Below are 20513 nucleotides of genomic sequence, written 5' to 3'. Positions count from 1 at the left end.
ATTTTATAATATATGCTCTCAGTTTATGCATGCATGTTTGTCTATGTATGAATTAAGTTGAGGAATTATACCCTAAAAACCTGAAGGTATTTCTTTTGGTGAGTAAACTTGCAAAATGATCAGAATATATGGTAGGTAATATGAAAAGGAAAAATAAAACAATATGGTGTATTTTCTTAATATATTTTAATTTCAGTTTAATTATATAATAGCTATCCATGGTCTTTTGAGTTGTGATTAGACAGTTTCTAATCCTTTTTTCAACAAAAAAAATTATATGCAAAGAATTATAACACATTATTGTATACCATAGCATATTCAAAGTGCTATTAACAATTTTAAAGTTATTGCTGTTAATAATGAGACCGTTGAATCTTCGACTATAGTGTTCTTGTGGGTTTTTCATATCACAACAAGCTAGAAAACCTATTAATAAAAAATTCACTTGTCCATAATTTGCTGTATTCCCAAGACAAAAAGAAGTAAAATAAGGGATAATTTTTATGAATATATCTTTAATCAAATACTATGTTTAGTCATATTATGTATACACCAGGATAAAAAAATAACTACATTGACTGGTATTTTATGGGAAAATTGTACCAATAATCTTTCCAGAAACTCATGTATAGCTTATAAAGTGTTAAAATACTATGGCACAGGTATACGAAACCCTATAAACCCCACCTTACCCTGGTCAGATGGCTATCATTAAAAAGTCTGCACGTATCAAATGCTGCAGAGGATGTGGAGGAAAGGGAACCTCCCTACACTGTTGGTGGGATTGTAAGTTGGTGTAGCCACTATGGAAAATATTATGGAGCTTCCTAGAAAAAAAATAAGAATAAAATTGCCAATGATCCAACAAACCCACTCTTGGGCATATACTCATACAAAACTGACTCAAAAAGATACATACACTCCTGTAGTCACAGAAGCACTATTTATAAAAGAAGCCAAGACATGAAAACAGCTGAAATGTCTATTGACAGATGAATGCATAAAGATATGTATGTATATATACACATACAATGGAATATTAATCAGCCATAAGAAATGAAATGATGCCATTTACAGCAACATGGATGGACCCAGAGATTATCATACTAACTATATTGAGAGTCCCTTGGACTGCAAGGAGATCCAACCAGTCCATTCTGAAGGAGATCAGCTCTGGGATTTCTTTTTTTTTTTTTTTTTTTTTTATTTTTTTTTAAATTTATTTATTTATTTTTAATTTTTACTTTACAATTCTGTATTGGTTTTGGCATAGATTGACATGAATCCACCACAGGTGTACATGCGTTCCCAAACATGAACCCCCCTCCCACCCCCCTCCCCACAACATCTCTCTGGGTCATCCCCGCGCGTCAGCCCCAAGCGTGTCATATCCTGCATCAGACATAGACTGGCATTTCGATTCTTACATGTTATTATACATGTTTCAATGCCATTCTCTCAAATCATCACACCCTCTCCCTCTCCCTCTGAGTCCAAAAGTCCGCTATACACATCTGTGTCTTTTTTGCTGTCCTGCATACAGGGTCATCATTGCCATCTTCCTAAATTCCATATATATGTGTTAGTATACTGTATTGGTGTTTTTCTTTCTGGCTCACTTCACTCTGTATAATTGGCTCCAGTTTCATCCATCTCATCAGAACTGATTCAAATGTATTCTTTTTAATGGCTGAGTAGTACTCCATTGTGTATATGTACCACAGCTTTCTTATCCATTCATCTACTGATGGACATCTAGGTTGTTTCCATGTCCTGGCTATTATAAACAGTGCTGCGATGAACATTGGGGTACATGTGTTTCTTTCAATTCTGGTTTCCTCTGTGTGTATGCCCAACAGTGGGATTGCTGGGTCATAAGGCATTTCTATTTGCAATTTTTTAAGGAATCTCCACACTGTTCTCCATAGTGGCTGTACTAGTTTGCATTCCCACCAACAGTGTAGGAGGGTTCCCTTCTCTCCACACCCTCTCCAGCATTTATTGCTTGCAGATTTTTGGATCGCAGACATTCTGACTGGTGTGAAGTGGTACCTCATTGTGGTTTTGATTTGCATTTCTCTAATAATGAGTGATGTTGAGCATCTTTTCATGTGTTTATTAGCCATCCGTATGTCTTCTTTGGAGAAATGTCTATTTAGTTCTTTGGCCCATTTTTTGATTGGGTCGTTTATTTTTCTGGAATTGAGCTGCAGGAGTTGCTTGTATATTTTTGAGATTAGTTGTTTGTCAGTTGCTTCATTTGCTATTATTTTCTCCCATTCGGAAGGCTGTCTTTTCAGTTTGCTTATGTTTTCCTTTGTTGTGCAGAAGCTTTTAATTTTAATTAGATCCCATTTGTTTATTTTTGCTTTTATTTCCAGAATTCTGGGAGGTGGATCGTAGAGGATCCTGCTGTGGTTTATGTCAGAGAGTGTTTTGCCTATGTTCTCCTCTAACAGTTTTATAGTTTCTGGTCTTACATTTAGATCTTTAATCCATTTTGAGTTTATCTTTGTGTGTGGTGTTAGAAAGTGATCTAGCTTCATTCTTTTACAAGTGGTTGACCAGTTTTCCCAGCACCACTTGTTAAAGAGATTGTCTTTACTCCATTGTATATTCTTGCCTCCTTTGTCAAAGATAAGGTGACCATATGTATCTGGGATTTCTTTGGAAGGAATGATGCTGAAGCTGAAACTCCAGTACTTTGGCCACCTCATGCGAAGAGCTGACTCATTGGAAAAGGCTCTGATGCTGGGAGGCATTGGGGGCAGGAGGAGAAGGGGACAACAGAGGATGAGATGGCTGGATGGCATCACTGACTCGATGGACGTGAGTCTGAGTGAACTCTGCAAGTTGGTGATGGACAGGGAGGCCTGGTATGCTGCGATTCATGGGGTTGCAAAGAGTCGGACACGACTGAGCAACTGAACTGAACTGAACTATCAGAAAGAGAAAAACGCCACATAAAATCACTTCTTTGTGGAATCTAAAATGCAACATGAACATACCTATGAAACAGAAAACGATTCATAGAAATAGAGAAGAGACTTACAGTTGCTAAGGAGGAGGTGGAATGGGAAGGGAAGGATTGGGAATTTGGGGTTAGCAGACATAAACTATTATATGTATGTGTATAGTTACTCAGTCATGTCCGACTCTTTGCGTTCCCATGGACTGGAGCTGCAATGCACTTCTGTCCATGGGATTCTCCAGGCAAGAATACTGGAGTGGGTTGCCATGACCTCCTCCAAAACTATTATACACAGAATGGATAAGCAGCAGGGTACTACTGTATAGTACAAAGAACTACATTAAATATCCTCTGATAAACCACAATGGACAACTAATATGAAAAGAATATATAAATGTATAACTAAATCACTTTGCTATACAGCATAAATTAACACAACATTGCAAATGAACTATACTTAAATAAAATTGAAAAAGTAAACCCCTGTCCCCAAAGCACACAGAATATGAATATTTTTATTAACATAACTTTGTCTGTGCAAATTCAGTTACACAATCCAATGTGCTCTCTCTCTTCCCAAGATGCTGAGGTTGACACTGTTTTTTAAAATCATAATAATGCTGCATTTGTGTGTATAAGTTGTAGTCTCATCAACCTAACTGTGATTCCACATACTGTCTCTTGTTTTCCTCTCCAAACTCTGTAGCCTAGGTAGAACCTGAATCACCAGTCCTATGTAAAATAAGAGGTAGAACATAAATAGTCTCAAAAGAAAAAAGGTAAATAAGTGAGGTGATAGATATGTTAACTCAACCCTTCACAATGTATATGTGTGTATGCATATCAAACCATCACATTGCACACTTTAGATGGCTTATAGTTTTGTCAAGTATGCACCACAAAAGCTGAATAAAATAAAAGAAGAGGGAATATGTGCAAAGAGAGTTTAAACGACTTGGCCAATGACAGAGCATCATCAGTGACTCGTGTTAGACAAAACGTCTTCCTTCTCTCCTTGCGTTATTCCTTCCCCTCTTCTTCTCTCCCTCCCTTCCTTCTTCACTGAGGAATCATTTGTGTGCTTGGCACCCGAATCAGGTGCTGTTAAATGCACAGATAAATGAGAACCTCCAGAAAATTATTTGATCTATTGCTGGCTCCTTTTTGGTAAGTGACATAAAGCACACGAAATGTGGGACTGAAGGCCCTGGCTCATCAACAGATGAACTGCACAGACTCAAACAGAAGGGACAAGCCTTTAACAAACATGAAGATTAAAACAGAACTCACAAGTCATGCCAGGTATGATGGCTGACAAAATGGTATTCATGTTACAAGCCTCACTATGTAAAGTCTGTATGAGTAGAAATTCATCTGCTAAATGTACGAGGCAGATATGTTTCATTGATAGGATAAATAAAGATAAATTAAGTCTGACCTATTATTTACTTTATGGAAAGGTTTCTACACAACTAGGACATGGGCCAGCATAATTTATATATTATATATATATTATATATAGACACACACATATGTGTTCACGTCCTAGTTTTCAGAATAACAATTTTATTTTCTAGCATGTTTCCTTTAATTTAGGATATGGCCTTTGTCAGTAAAGAAAGGACTCACACACCTACCTGAACAAATTTATTTAAAATGATATTATCTGCTATTTGTCTTATTTCACATTGCCAGTTTCCACTGAGTGCTAATAAGTGCTTGCCATTGAAGGGGTCTGCATTTAACATCCGTCACTGGCATCCAGCAAAAGTACCTACAGGGAACTGTCAGGGAGATTGTTATTCTCCTTTGTAACACCCTGAATCTGTTTCACATCATTTACATACAGATAGTTACAGGCATTCATCATTTCATTATGCTGACGACTTCACGATTCTGATGTATAATGTCTCTTTAATGATCCTCAAAAACTACAATATTCCTTGATTTATGACTGCTTAACTGAAAAATTATACAAACTTGCAAAAAAATCCTCATAATGTGTTTTCATTTTTCCCCCACATTACACTTATATGTAACAGTGACTCATGAGTTAAGATCATGTATCTTTGACAAAAGAAATGATCAGAATTTGACCTACTATCTTTTAGTACCACTGAGGTTTATGTGCATATCTAAACTTCCTTATAAAACTGCAGTGACACAAAAAAGTAGCAAGTTAAAATCCATCCCTTTTTCCCCCAAGACTGGACAAACACTTTTAACATTATCATATGTGTGATAAGGTTGCTTAAATTGTACTGAAGTTTATTACACTAATATTAATTTTTCCCTTTTGTAAATAAACATGAAGAACCTTGGTACCAAAAAGGACTCTATCAAGAAACAAAGAAGTTAGTAAAGAAAGAAAAGAAAAGAAAAAAAAAAGAAACAGAAATAAACTGAAATGGGAACAGAAGCTTAGAAAGAGGGGGAAGTTGCTGGTTCTTTCACTGCTTATTAACTTATAGGGTCCTCTTGGGATGGCAGTTCTCACAATGTGTCACTAGCCTTGTTTCCTGGTCTCTTAAAAGTTATGCCATTGAACGTGATGAAAAGTGATCTATTTATTAATTAAAAATCTTTTCCCCAAAGAAACTGTTTGTGCCCCAAACAGATGAGTGCCAAAAAGTATAAATTATTCATATGCTGCCAGCTTCTGCAAAAATAGGAAACCTTTGAGTACAGCATAAATCACATTAGACTGAACACTATATACATTTAAAAATAAAAACAGATCTTTACTCTCAGAAAAGCTTATAAATCAGCATGAGTAGGACATAGAGAAATACAACAAAATTTCAGAACTGGCATCCTTAGATTTAATATTAGTGTCTCAAGTTTAGTTTTCATTCAGCACATTTGAGATTATGTGTAGCTTTCAATTTCTGAAAGAACAGAAAAGCAGGATAAATTAACCCAAATCATCAGAAAAAGTGGTTCAAGTTAAATGAAAGAAAGCACAGAACAGTTCTCATGTACAAGTGAAAGGATTACACATAGAAATCCTAATAAAAGATATATAGTATATACACACATACACCATAAGAAAAAGTCCATTTATAATATATATATAAGAAAATTAGTTCTATTACTTTATTTTTTTATTCCCTAGCTTGATTAGTCCCTTTCAAACTCATGATAAATTCCTTTTGGTGAATGCAGAGTTCCAAAGAATAGCATGAAGAGATAAGAAAGCGTTCTTCAGTGATCAATGCAAAGAAATAGAGGAAAGGAACAGAATGGGAAAGACTAGAGACCTCTTCAAGAAATTTGGAGATACCAAGGGAACATTTCATGCAAAGACGGGCTCGATAAAGGACAGAAATGGTATGGACCTAACAGAAGTAGAAGATATTAAGAAGAGGTGGCAAGAATACACAGAAGAACTGTACAAAAAAGATCTTCACAACTCAGATAATCATGATGGTGTGATCACTCATCTAGAGTCAGACATCCTGGAATGTGAAGTTAAGTGGGCCTTATAAAGCATCACTATGAACAAAGCTAGTGGAGGTGATGGAATTTCAGTTGAGCTCTTTCAAATCCTGAAAGATGATGCTGTGAAAGTGCTGCATTCAACATGCCAGCAAATTGGGAAAACTCAGCAGTGGCCACAGGACTGGAAAAGGTCAGTTTTCACCCCAATCCCAAAGAAAGGCAATGCCAAAGAATGCTCAAACTACTACACAGTTGCACTCATCTCACATACTAGTAAAGTAATGCTCAAAATTCTCCAAGCCAGGCTTCAGCAATACATGAACCATGAACTTCTAGATGTTTAAGCTGGTTTTAGAAAAGGCAGAGGAACCAGAGATCAAATTGCCAACATCTGCTGGATCATGGAAAAAGCAAGAGAGTTCTGGAAAAACATCTATTTCTGCTTTATTGACTATGCCAAAGCCTTTGACTGTGTGGATCACAATAAACTGTGGAAAATTCTGAAAGAGATTGGGATACCAGACCACCTGACCTGCCTCTTGAGAAATCTGTATGCAGGTCAGGAAGCAACAGTTAGAATTGGACATGGAACAACAGATGGGTTCCAAATAGGAAAAGGAGTACGTCAAGGCTGTATATTGTCACCCTGCTTATTTAACTTCTATGCAGAGTACATCATGAGAAATGCTGGACTAAAGAAACACAAGCTGGAATCAAGATAGGAGGAAGATCAATAACCTCAGATATGCAGATGACACCACCCTTATGGCAGAAAGTGAAGAGGAGCTAAAAAGCCTCTTGATGAAAGTGAAAGAGAAGAGTGAAAAAGTTGGCTTAAAGCTCAACATTCAGAAAATGAAGATCACGGCATCCGGTCCCATCACTTCATGGGAAATAGATGGGGAAACAGTGTCAGACTTTATTTTTTGGGCTCCAAAATCACTGCAGATGGTTATTGCAGCCATGAAATTAAAAGACACTTACTCCTTGGAAGAAAAGTTATGACCAACCTAGATAGCATATTCAAAAGCAGAGACGTTACTTTGCCGACTAAGGTCTGTCTAGTCAAGGCTATGGTTTTTCCAGGGGTCATGTATGCATGTGAGAGTTGGACTGTGAAGAAGGCTGAGCGCCGAAGAATTGATGCTTTTGAACTGTGGTGTTGGAGAAGACTCTTGAGAGTCCCTTGGACTGCAAGGAGATCCAACCAGTCCATTCTGAAGGAGCTCAGCCCTGGGATTTCTTTGGAAGGAATGATGCTAAAGCTGAAACTCCAGTACTTTGGCCACCTCATGCGAAGAGTTGACTCATTGGAAAAGACTTTGATGCTGGGAGGGATTGGAGGCAGGAGGAGAAGGGGACGACTGAGGATGAGATGGCTGGATGGCATCACGGACTCGATGGGCGTGAGTCTGAGTGAACTCCGGGAGATGGTGATGGACAGGGAGGCCTGGCATGCTGCGATTCACAGGGTCGCAAAGAGTCGGACACGACTGAGCGACTGAACTGAACTGAAGTGAAATATGTGACTCACCCACAGAGAAAATAACCAAAGTTGAAAGAAAAAATGCAACTCTTCAAGTATTCTTAAATAGAAATAATTCAAAAAATATTTAAATCCATTTAGCTCTCATTCACAAAAAGGGTTTATAAATTCCTTAGTAACTACATGGAAGGAGACAGTGATGGCTTTCCTACTCTTTGTATGGTAGAACGGTTTAGACAGGTTTTTTATCATCACTTCAAAGACCATATAGGGCTTCCCTGGTGACTCGGACCATAAAGAATCTGCCTGCAACGCAGGAGACCTAGGTTCATCCGGAAGACCTCCTGCAGAAGGAATGGCTACCCACTCCAGTATTCTTGCCTCGAGAGTCCATGGACAGAGGAGCCTGGCAGGCTACAGTCAGTGCGGTCAAAAAAGAGTTGGACACACCTGGGCGACTAAACACGACAATGAAAGGACCATATTAAACAGTCAATTCCTTTGCTAAACAAAGAACGCTTGTTATATTTTATATTTCAGTAGTATAATTTTGCCAGCTCACCTACAGAAAAATAAGATATACCTCACTATATATATATATATATACACACATATATATACACACACTTTCCCAAACAGATGTATAGAGTTTTAGGACATAAAAGGTTTTATTTCCAAACATCTTGGAATTGAGCAGATGTTTATAATTTTAGGACAAATGGAGTCCTAACTTTTAGTTTTCTTTAATTCTTTTTAAAAAGGTATAAGTGCTTAAGTCAAGTAAATGATATGGTATTATCTCCCGGAGTCTCATATTTCAAATTTGCCTCAAGAAGTATCAAACATTTCCCCTTTACTCTAGTCTCCTGTGATGTGCTCATCTACAGAGCCCTGCATTTCCGAGACCAACAATAACAGCAAGCTTGACCATGAGGTCTCCCTGTAAACCATTTTCTCATACATTGTAACACCTAATTTCACAATAACCCTCTTAGATCAATGTTACTTTTATCCACATGTTAATGAGGAGGAAACTGAAGCTATGAGAGATTAAAGCGCATCACCAAAGAACTGTGGAAGAAGGGGTACAGGCCCTGACGCCAAGGCCTGCATCTCAGTCTGAGAACAGATTGCAGGAACCGTGCTTTCAGTTGTATTCCCCCTTGCATGTATTTTCACTTCTCTCTCTCTCCTGTTTTTTTCTAAGCTTCATCCCACTCTAATTAAAAAGAGAAATTAAAAAATATTCAACTACTAACCCAAGAGTCAAAAAGCAGTAAGGAAGCCTACCTTGATCCCATGACCTCCTTCCCCCCTGCCTCTCCATCACTGACTGTCCAGGACCTTCCATTCTGATATGGGCCTCACGTTCTACGCCGCTGATCAGCACAACCTGTGTCCTATTAAATAGGGAGTCCTTCCCAGGGAAGTTCACCTCTGACCTGAATTGGTCTCTCTTTCGTAGTGGGCTCATCTTCACTTCTTTCTCTTTAGAGCTGCCTTGACCAACTTTTCTTGCCCTGCTCCGACCTTCCCTTTAATGCCTTTGGTGTTTCCTTTTCTCTACACTCTCATTGGAGACCCAAGCTCCACAGACTCCATTTCTCTTCCAATTGGTGATTTACATACTTAAACTGTCTGCAAACTCCCTTCACCTGGTACTTCAGTGGGTTCTCACATCCTCAGATTCCCAAAGCAAAGATTACCTTTCTCAAAACCTCCCCTTATACCATTACCCCAGTATAAGGCATCATTCATGAAATAAAAATGAAAACCGCATGGGATATTTTCTTGCTTCCCCTCCCTGGAGTGCTAGCTCACTAACACCCAGTGTAAAACAGCATACTGAGACATTCTCAACTCGCCTCCTCCAAGTGTTCATCTTTGGTCTCCAGCCAGCCCTTGTCTGCATTCTCAGCCCCTCCTGTTTTGCTCTCTGCTTGATTTATTCTCACTTGACCACTTCCCACAGGAAACAAGTACCTCTTTTCACTTCTCCCCTAACATTTTACACATATCTCAAGCCTTGGGATACTTTCAAGTAGAAGCGGAATGCAATGACTTAAGTACGTAGCCTTTGAACTCAGCTTCACCACTTACCAGCAGACAGCTTACTTAACCTCTCTTAACCTTACTTAATCATCGTTCTCACATCCACAGATTGGAAGACGACCACAGTACACAAGTAAGTGAGCAGCGGGGAGGGTAAAGCAGTGCATTTTGAGCAAGCTGGTGTAGACTAAGCATGCTGCAGTTGTTACAATACCATTTGTAGAAATAATGTTTTCTCTTTGGACTCTCCAGCGGAAAGGCACTCCTTGAGGAGGGAGATTTATCTTAGTATCAGTAACATTTCACACCAAGCAGAGTCAGAGCCTCTTTATGCTGAAATTCATTGGATAAGGCTACGGAGACAGTATTCTAAATAAAAGACCGATTTTATTGGATCTGACTCCCTAATTTAAACTCAAGCTGAGTTCAGAAGCCATGCTTAAATAAACTTAGCAAGTAAGATGATAACCAGTGAGGGGGTTTCACTTCAGATCCAAACCCTCTGCATACTGTGTGCTTTTTCAGGCCTGACCACAGGCTTTGTCTGGCAGGCCTCACAGGGGAAAGCCCCCTGCCCACCCCTCACCAGGCACAGCCAGTGCACTGAGATCTCTGGAGGGAGTTTCAGGCCCCCTGGACAACCTTGTTCTTACACACATCACATTCCAAACCGTAGTTTGGAGCCCTCCTTAGCTGGGATCTTTGGCAGAGACAGGGATTTCTCCAAATGAGTTTCTTGCTTATATATTTACAGCAAGTGATTAAAGGCTTGACTGTTGGTTTCACTCTGGCTTACTGTCTTCACTGATAGTTCAGTCACCTGGCAGCTCTGCTCTATCCAGCTCATCCCTTAAGAACTTAGAAAGAGCTGGATGATACCAGAAGGTTGCAAAGGGAGAGGACTCAGGAGAACAATATTTGGATATTTCCATTTTAGAGGAGGATATAACCTCGTGGTGTTCATGGTTTATACCTAGGATACTCTCAGATTAGCAGACATAGATATTTTGTAATGCAGTTACAGCTTATTCTATAGGGGACCTGAGGTCTTTGAGGGCACAATAAGAGACAAAGGTTGAGTCAGAAATGTGCAAGTTCCAGAATATCCTGTTTCTTTGTTCCTTTTTTGGAGTTTGTGTCTGTGATGTCACTAAATCAAACATGATGGAGACACCCCAAACACAAATGATTGGAGGAAAAATTAGGATAACCTCAGAGCAGATGTGTAAATACATGTGTTTTGGTCACACAAGCATAAAACAACTTCTTCAAGTTTCTGCTGCTGCTGCTGCTAAGTTGCTTCAGTCGTGTTCAACTCTGTACGACCCCATAGATGGCAGCCCACCAGGCTCCGCCGTCCCTGGGATTCTCCAGGCAAGAACACTGGAGTGGGTCGCCATTTCCTTCTCCAGTGCATGAAAGTGAAAAGTGAAAGTGAAGCCGCTCAGTCGTGTCTGACTCTTCGTGACCCCATGGGCTGCAGTCTACCAGACTCCCCTGTCCATGGGATTTTCCAGGCAGGAGTACTGGAGTGGGGTGCCATTGCTTTCTTCTTCAAGTTTCTAAAGGAACTTATTTCAGAGTGAAAGCTAAAGATCCTTAAGAATGTATTCTATCTTTCCATCACCATAGGATTAGAGAATGAAAGAGCAGATCAGTCAGATTTAGCATTTTGTTTTAAATCAGTTTTAACTGGACGCTTCTGAGAACAAGGGTCTCACAAGTAGAGTTAAAAGGAGACCAACCACATGTGCACCAACTGCATGAATTCTTCAGTGAGGAGGAGTGACAATGCACACATTTCCAGAAGAATGGTCTCCAGCCTCGGAAGTACTGGTAAGACAGGACTATGATTGTTCTCATTTTACAGTAAAGGGCACTGTATGAAGCTGAGAAGTGATGAGGATCTTCAAAAACCTCCTATAGCACTTTCTACCAGAGTACATTTAGTGGTTACACTGTTAGCCTCATTTGGATCTAAAATAAGGTTACAGTGAAAGATAGGGAATTAAGGAATTCACCTTCAAACATAGGTCATCTCTGGGACTCATCTTTGCATCTCAGGTTTTTCCATGTTATGTTTCCAGTTCTACTGATGATGTTCCTCAGTTTTCTCTAGCAATCTGTCAAATGTTAATACTTCAAATTTTCTTTAAGAAAGAAATGCAAATACTGCTGGCATGATGTTAAAATGTGTTCCTTAATAACTGAAATACACTCTGTAGCTCTGCCAACTAAAGCTCCTTTCTAAGTATAGAATTTCTATAATAAGAGCCATAATCTGAAAAGAAAAAAAAAATCATTGGAAACATCACTAAGTATGAATAAGACCATATCCGTTGGACCTTAAATAGTATGAAAGATCTCAGTAAGAACTAAAGAGTTAATTATAGTTTATCCTTCATGTGTTGTTTATTTAAATGGAAATCTTTCTTAAATTCATAAATAATACAGCTTTTCTTAAAATATTATTATCATCATGTGTACAGAACAGTACAAATATCTTTTAACATTAGACTCAAGGACAAAAGTAACTGATTCAAAACATATGGTTTATCACTTAGTAGGCTATTTATTTCTTCAACATTAAGTCTAGTCATTTAATCCTAAAGTAAAGATTTTCATTTTTAGAAAAAATACCTAAAGTATGGCACAATTTATCTGCCAAATAGAGCAAACGGGAATGTGGAAACAGCTGATGTCTAGGGTAAGTTAAATACATGTACTTAAGGAAGAAATAAACACCAAAACCTGCTTTCACTAAGCAAATATCACAATGAAATATCTTATATATTAATACCACTAGAGGGCTTAATACGTTTTGCTTAATAGAATTTCCTTTTCAAACTTGTCTTCGTGGTATAAGTGAACTTCTATATATGTATCCTTATAACCAAAGTTATAAAAATATTGATACAAAATATATATAAACATGCAAAATAATAAAGTGATTAGATCAAAGAAAATTTTATAGACTGAATATCATTTTAGGCAATTTAAGTCTGTTAAATAAACTGTATGGCTTCAAATATCACTTATTCTTAAATGATACATATTATTTCTGCAAATTTGTATTTAACAACATGGTTCTGATAAATGGCCTGTGCTATTTTTAAGGAAGATTAATGGTTTTAAAGCAGCCTACAAATTTCTTTCAGTCACTAGTCACCAACAATATAAATTTACCTTCATTCAAGGTAGTCTCTATATTTCAAAAGAATATTTATGTTCCTGAAAACTTGTCTATGATTCTAACTTAGACAAATTATATTATGGAAGACATTAAAAATGACTGTCTTTAAATTCCTTCTTTAGTTGAACAAGTCACACATTTAATAAATTTGATTTTTGTCTTGAGTGGTAATTTATCTTTAAATCAATCCCATTATCCAGTTACATTGTGAATACAAATTTTTTTGAGATGAGAGAATAAAAATTATGACTCAGCTAAATAAAATGAGTCTTACACTGATTTTAAAACCTCTACTTACCCATTTAAAATATGAATTAGTCCTGCTGCCCCAATTCTTGGAGGTGGGTAAAATAATACTACGAATAAAAGGTTCACATTTTGAAGTGGAAAACCTGTTATCACCACATATATGAAATAATACCTCTGTAATTCTGAAAAAATCTAATGAAATACAAGTTGTTTCATTCACAAGGAATTTCCCAAACTCTAGGCTCAGATTTGAGAAGAAAAATATTAGATGTTATGAATATTAAAAAAAAAATCTTCCATTATCTGAATATACTTTCTGATTAACAACACAATGCAAAACTTGTATCTTGTCACAGGCAAGGCATGTATGCAGGCTAAGGCACTTCAGTCGTGTCCGACTCTGGGCAACTCTATGGACTGTAGTCTGCCAGACTCTTCTGTCCGTGGGATTCTCCAGGCAAGAACACTGGAGTAGGTTGAATGATGGGTGTCAAAATCCGTAGTTGTCTGGTTTGCATGGACCTGACCTGTCAGAAACTCCTACTCATGAGCTCTGAGTACCATCTGAGATTGCTGCATATAATTCCAAAAGCTAAAGAAACGCTAGTTGTCTGGGGGGTTTTACTATTAAATGCAATCACCCTGAATTTCCCCCCAGAGGTTATGTTGCTGTGTAATTCACAGGGCCATCAAAGACATTGCCACTAAGAGTAATAACCTGCCACCTTTATTCCACCAGCAAATGGCTATCATTTCCACCTCTTTACCAATCATAATAGCACTTACCCGTGAATTACAGCAGAGTGCTGGGAAATATTATGTGGAAAATGTATCTTTTCAGTTATATGACCAAATCAAGCCCTCAGGTCAGTTTACAAAGCTTTTACAAAGGTTTTTTTGTTGTTGTTGCTGTTTGTTTGTTTTATTCTTTATAAATACAGTAGTTTTACATAATTAAATTGCACATGCTGTGAATAAAGAGGTTTTGATAACTAAATTAGTTACAGATTAAGCATTCTAATAAATGAACTTGGTGCAATTATTACTGATTGTTTGATAAATTTACAATTATCATCCAAAATTTAAGCAGCCTGCCTTATTAAAGTTTTTCATTCTGTATTTTTCTAACCTGTATCTAATAGTGTATTGATTATTCATAGTAACTTGATCATTCTTCTTGGTACATTTTTATGAATATCTTAATTTCTAGTCAGAAAATTTTTACACTACTAAATGTATTCTGGCAAAGATCACCATGACAAAGTAAGAAAAAAATGATCATATTGCCCCTCACTTTACTTTTGTTTTCATCAAATATGTGTTCTATAATTAAGTTCTTCTATATCCAGGATTATTTTTTTCTTTCCAGGTTACTATGCTTTCATCACCAGTGTTTCAGCAGTCTGGAGTATCCCCTCCATTACTGCTCCCATACTATATATGTTACTCTTAAATCTGTTAAACATCCACCCCACTCAACATTATCAAGGCCAAAAATTAACATTCTACTTTCATTTGAAAATACTTACAGTAATATACTTCCAGTAACGATCTTAATGCTTCATCCAGAATAAATCTCACACAAGAGGAATATCCAGAGGTTATTTTTATCTCCTTTCTCTAATTTACATTATCGCTTCATTCAAGTCTGAAAAATAAAAATATTCAAACTGTCTCACTATTAAATACACTGACACAATTTCAGTGTAAAACAACAAGAAAATGGTAGAATATTTTCCTGAACATAATAAGTTTCTAAAGACTGAGTAAACATATCATTAAGAATTTTTTAAATGTAATTTATATATGATACAAAAAATCATCAGGCCCACTAAACATATATTAAGATGTGCATTAATTCATGCCCAGTAGTATTTCTTTTACTTGCCCACTAAGAAATGAATCTCCACATACAGAGTGGTCTTAATCACATATATTTCTATTAAAAAAATAAAGTGTATTTAGGATACTAAGAAAGATGGAAATATATTATTTTTTGTTTGCTTGCTTCAACAGTTACATGGTTATCATAAAATTGACCTAGAATTTTTGACGAATTTATAAACTAGCTTTTGGTATTGAAGCAGTCAGAGGGAAGTCAATTTTATCCTTCTACATATAATTAAGGGATGCATAATCATATTATGTTTAACTAAAAGAATATGTATTCAAATATTGTGAGAGATCTGTTAAAAGATATACAAATAAAGTCTGACATTTCTACAGCAAGCTGACTCTAGAGGAAAAATATCCAGGGATATCTCTCAGATTCAGTGCTCTCCAACCTGCAAAGCGAGAGGAACAGACTTGTTCCTCTTGAACAAGGAACAATTAAAATCAAACCAAATGGAAAGGACTGCCAATAAAAAGGTTCTTTAAGGCTACTGATATGTTTTAAGCTGTCTTCATGGAAATCAACTTAATATCTAGTAATGAAAACTGCTAGGTTTCAAGATATCATTGCTTAATTAAAAAAAAAAACATTTTAAGTACAAATGTATTAACACCCTTGCCTGCACCTCCCAAAATTAGAATTTCATGGGTTCATGTTTGTCACAGGGAGTAATAGCAGAAGTCCCCTAATGTGACCCTTACAATCTCCCTCACTGTGAGGGGAGGCAGCTTAGAGAATAAATAATGTGATAAAAGACCTGCGTCTCCCCACCTCCTCCACTAAAAATCTCTAGCACCAAATGCAATTACTGATGTCAGTCAACAGTAGCTTTTTACTGTTAGGAAACCACCGCCTTTCTGACCAGTTAGTATACCCAGCCTGATTTTTAATACCTTCTTTGTCTCTGGTACATTATTTATTTTTTCCCTTCCTGGTTGTGTAATTGTGAATCCTTGCTATTAAGGAACTTCAAAAGATAATTTTATATACTGGTAATAATTCTACATAAAATTTCAAAACAAAGAATTGATTGCAGATTCAAGAATTTTATTCAGAAGTATTTTCAATGCAACTTTCTTTCCTTTTTATCTGTTCACTTTTCTGTCTATGGATCCCATAATGTATGCATTAGCTCTCTGTTACTTCCCTTTAATCTCTCATATCCTTTCTAGTAACATCTATATTTATACTTATCCTATTTTATTTTTTTGATAAATATTTCAAAAAGTATTTCATCATGTCCCAGCCAATTTTTGCAACTGAAAAATGTATTTATTTTGGTTTCATTTTAGAATTTTTTTTTGTACATTTCTTTATGCTTTCAGTATTTTCCCCTAGAGTCTGACTGCTTGATCTTCATTTCCTTCTGTCGCATCATAATCTCCTTGTTACTTTGATTTCTTCATTATGCTCTCACATTTTAGAGATAATATTTTGCTTTAACATTTATGGGACTCTAAATTGTCAGAACTCTTTTTTACATTGTCTTGCATCACTTAAGATAGATATTTTTCACCTGTTCACTTAAGCAACTTAACTACTCTTGCTTATGTTGTGAGCATGAGGTTTCTATGTACAGATATGATGATCTTTTTTCAATTGCTGAAAAGGACCATTCAGTGACTGAAATAGTGTGTGTGTACAAATGTCTGTAATTGCCACTGAATGTCTTTAATACATTCTCTCAAAAATGTTATTATATTTGTGTTGTTGATTGAGCCCACCTTCTCATTTTGCTTATTCCTCTGTATGATCAGTATAGTATATACTGCATCAAGCAGTCAACCCTTTAAGTCATAAAGTCACTCAAGAAATATATGCTGAACCACTGACCAGATGAACATTTTCTGCGTTCGATCTGACAGTGATGACCACTGTCCCTCCCTTACCAGATTTGATGAACATTGTGTAATATATAATAGCTAACCAGGAAGTCTGTGGGGAAATCCTTCTTGACTGATGACTGAGAATGTATGTGCTAGCTTTCAGGGTATTATTATTCAGTTTCCATTAAGTTTGGTATACTATGCTCATGCAAATGTAGAAATTCTAGGTGGGTGAATCTTTAAGTTGAAGCTGCTCAAGGATTCATTGTCATGATTACTGGAAACCAACAAAAGTGCCATGAGAAGCACTGAGAGTTGTTAGAAAGAGGAAACCATTATTACCCAAACTGTGGCAAAATTAGTCAATCCCTGACCAGTTTTGAAAAAAGTTTTCATCCTGATATATCAGTCCTACTTGGAAGTCATTTTTGATTGTTTTGTAAGCTTGGAGTAGGATCCTGGTAGCAATATTTATTGCCATGACCCAACAGAGGAATTTCATATAAAATCACCACACTAATTTTTTTCAATATCAGATAACAATTTTCTTGTTAAGACAATAACCTTATGATGAGCTGGTGACCTGCTGGAGAATACAGAACTATAAGCTTGAAGCCAAATACTAAAAGGATGGGGAAAGGGAGATGGTGATCCTTCCATTCAACATTCCGGTCCCATTCATGCCTCTACTCACTCTCACTCATGCTCTGGCTTGTGGACCTTGTGCACTGGCTTTCTTTTAGCTTGTGGAAAGCAATCAATGAAAGTCAGGTCTCTTTTGCTCTTAGCAAGGACTCTCATTCTCAGCCTTCTCTTCTATTCTTGGTGGACAACATCTTTCTGCCCCACAGGAATAGTTGACAATAGAACTCAATTGCCTCCTGAATGCCTATGCCACCCCGAACCAAAAGGGCTCTTAAAATTTCATGGGTTGAGAAAGAATAGTATGTAAACTTCACACATATGCCATATTTAGAAGATCTGTTTTTATGACCAAAAAAATAAAACAAAACAAAGACAAAACATAGTAGGCTCTGAATGATATTATTTATAAACCAAACATTTGAGCTCAAAACTCATGTATCTTTCGATGCTTTCTGCAGCTGTTACTCAACCAAGGTTTTTGTACAAATAATCATCAAGATGATTAATTGAAGAAATTAGCTATTGTTTGTCACCAGGCTGATATTGCCAAGCTTTCCTCATTTGATTTATTCAAGCAAATTACTTAAAAGGAACTTGACTAGATTGGCCAACATTTTATATTACTTGTTACTTGTTTATTTCAGTTTCTTTTCTTTACAGACCCATATAGATAAGTAGGTCTTAATGTGCCCCAGTGATATTTTTCTGTGTTAAATTTTCTGAAGTTAGTATTCAGACATTAACAAATCTGTAATTTGTGGAACAAAAGAAGTTTCTGGGGGGGGGGGTTCTTTGTTTGTTTGTTTTTTTTTTGTTTGTTTGTTTTTGGCCAGAAAAATTTAAAATTAGAAGGCTCTATATTATAGTACAGGAAATTCACATGCAAGAAAGAGGTCAGATTTCCAGGACATATTTGGGTATAGTATATAATCTGCTGTAACAATATTCTCAATGGCATTTAAATTCCCAGAATATTTAACTAAGGTATCTACATTTTGGCTTTATTATATTTTGGTAAACATGCCTGGGAACCAAGCCATCACTGAAAATACAAATAATGGTCAGAGATGAACAGTGCATTCTGACTTCCAATTTGGGATTCAATATGCAGAGAACAGTACTGTCCATTTACCCCTAACACCCCATACTCATTGTTACCTTGCAAAATGTCTGCCTCACTCTCACACACTGAATCCACAATTGGAGCCACTAGATATTTGGCTAAAAATGAACATACAAATATGCATGACAATAATATAAAAGAATAGTAACTGACACTTACTAATTGCTCAATATATACAAACACTATATATCAATTCTTCCCTCATATATGAGACAAAGAATATCATATCATCTTCATATTACATATTAGGAAAACAAAGCTAAGAAATATTGTTATTTTCTTAAATCACTTATCTGCTAGTAAAAGGTCAAACCACTTTCATGATGTTAATTCTACATTCTTTCCAAGAATTTATGCTATTTTGTGACTAAACTATTTACAACAGAAAATGAGGAGTTGTTTTAAACAACTGAGTAAGGACTGTGATGATGCAGAATACACTACAGGCAAGCCTTCAATTTTATAGATATTAAAAAAGTGTAGATATATGATACAATTTTAAATATTAAGAAAATATACTGAATAAGTTTGATAAGAATTGAATCCTCTGAAGTATCATGTTCGCATGAAATTAAACAATAAGGATATGCATATCAACATGCTAAAATATTAAATGCCCGAGTTAAATCATTATAGAATACACACGGGAAATAAAAAGGAAATATTTATTTGACTCTCAGAATGTGGTTCAAATATATGCAACATTTTTGAGGTTTCCATATACATGAGGGAATATATACACACACATGCATGTATACATATATATGTGTGTGTGTGTGTATATATATATATATATATATATATATATATATATAATAAAATAAAGACCTCTTGGTTTTTCAAGAGTGAATGTTAAGGAACATTTAAAAAAAAATTACATTTATAAAACTGCTTATTCATTGAGCAGTTTAAGTCAATAGTTACATAAGATAATTCTATCTAATCCTACGTTATTGTTGTTGTTGTTGTGCAGTCGCTCAGTTATGTCCAACGCTTTGTGACCCTGCGGACTGCAGCTTGCCAGTCTCCGCTGGCCTCCACTATCTCCTGGAGTTTGCTCAAATTCATGTCCATTGAGTCGGTGGTGCTACCTAACCATCTCATCCTTTGCTGTCCCCTTCTCCTTTTGCTGCCAATCTTTCCCAGCAAGAGGGTCTTTTCCAATGACTATGTCATTAGTGTTAAAACTGAGCCTCTATTCACCACCGCACTAATCCACATCATATAAATGCATGTTTGGACAAGAAATATGTGTAAGATATCAGATTTTTTATCACTGAAAGTAAACTAAGTTAATGGTATATACTGTGTCTCTATATGGAAAAAAACATGGATAGTCTGGTATGGATTGAATTCTGAAAATGTTAAATAACTCATGAAATACACATTGTCTTCACATCATTCAGTTCAGTTCAGTTCAGTCGCTCAGTCATGTCTGACTCTTTGCAGCCCCATGAATTGCAGCACGCCAGGCCTCCCTGTCCATCACCGACTCCTGGAGTTCACTCAAACTCATGTCCACCGAGTCAGTGATGCCTATTTCACATTAAAAAAATCTATACAGAATATACTTTACAAGGTCATTAGTTATAGCTAATTTTATATGAAGGAACTCTGTTAGCGGTTTGTGATT

This window comes from Oryx dammah, unplaced genomic scaffold (genome assembly GCF_014754425.2).
Source record: "Oryx dammah isolate SB20612 unplaced genomic scaffold, SCBI_Odam_1.1 HiC_scaffold_7, whole genome shotgun sequence".
NCBI classification, from domain to species: domain Eukaryota; kingdom Metazoa; phylum Chordata; class Mammalia; order Artiodactyla; family Bovidae; genus Oryx; species Oryx dammah.
Note: the sequence above shows the minus strand (reverse complement) of the source record.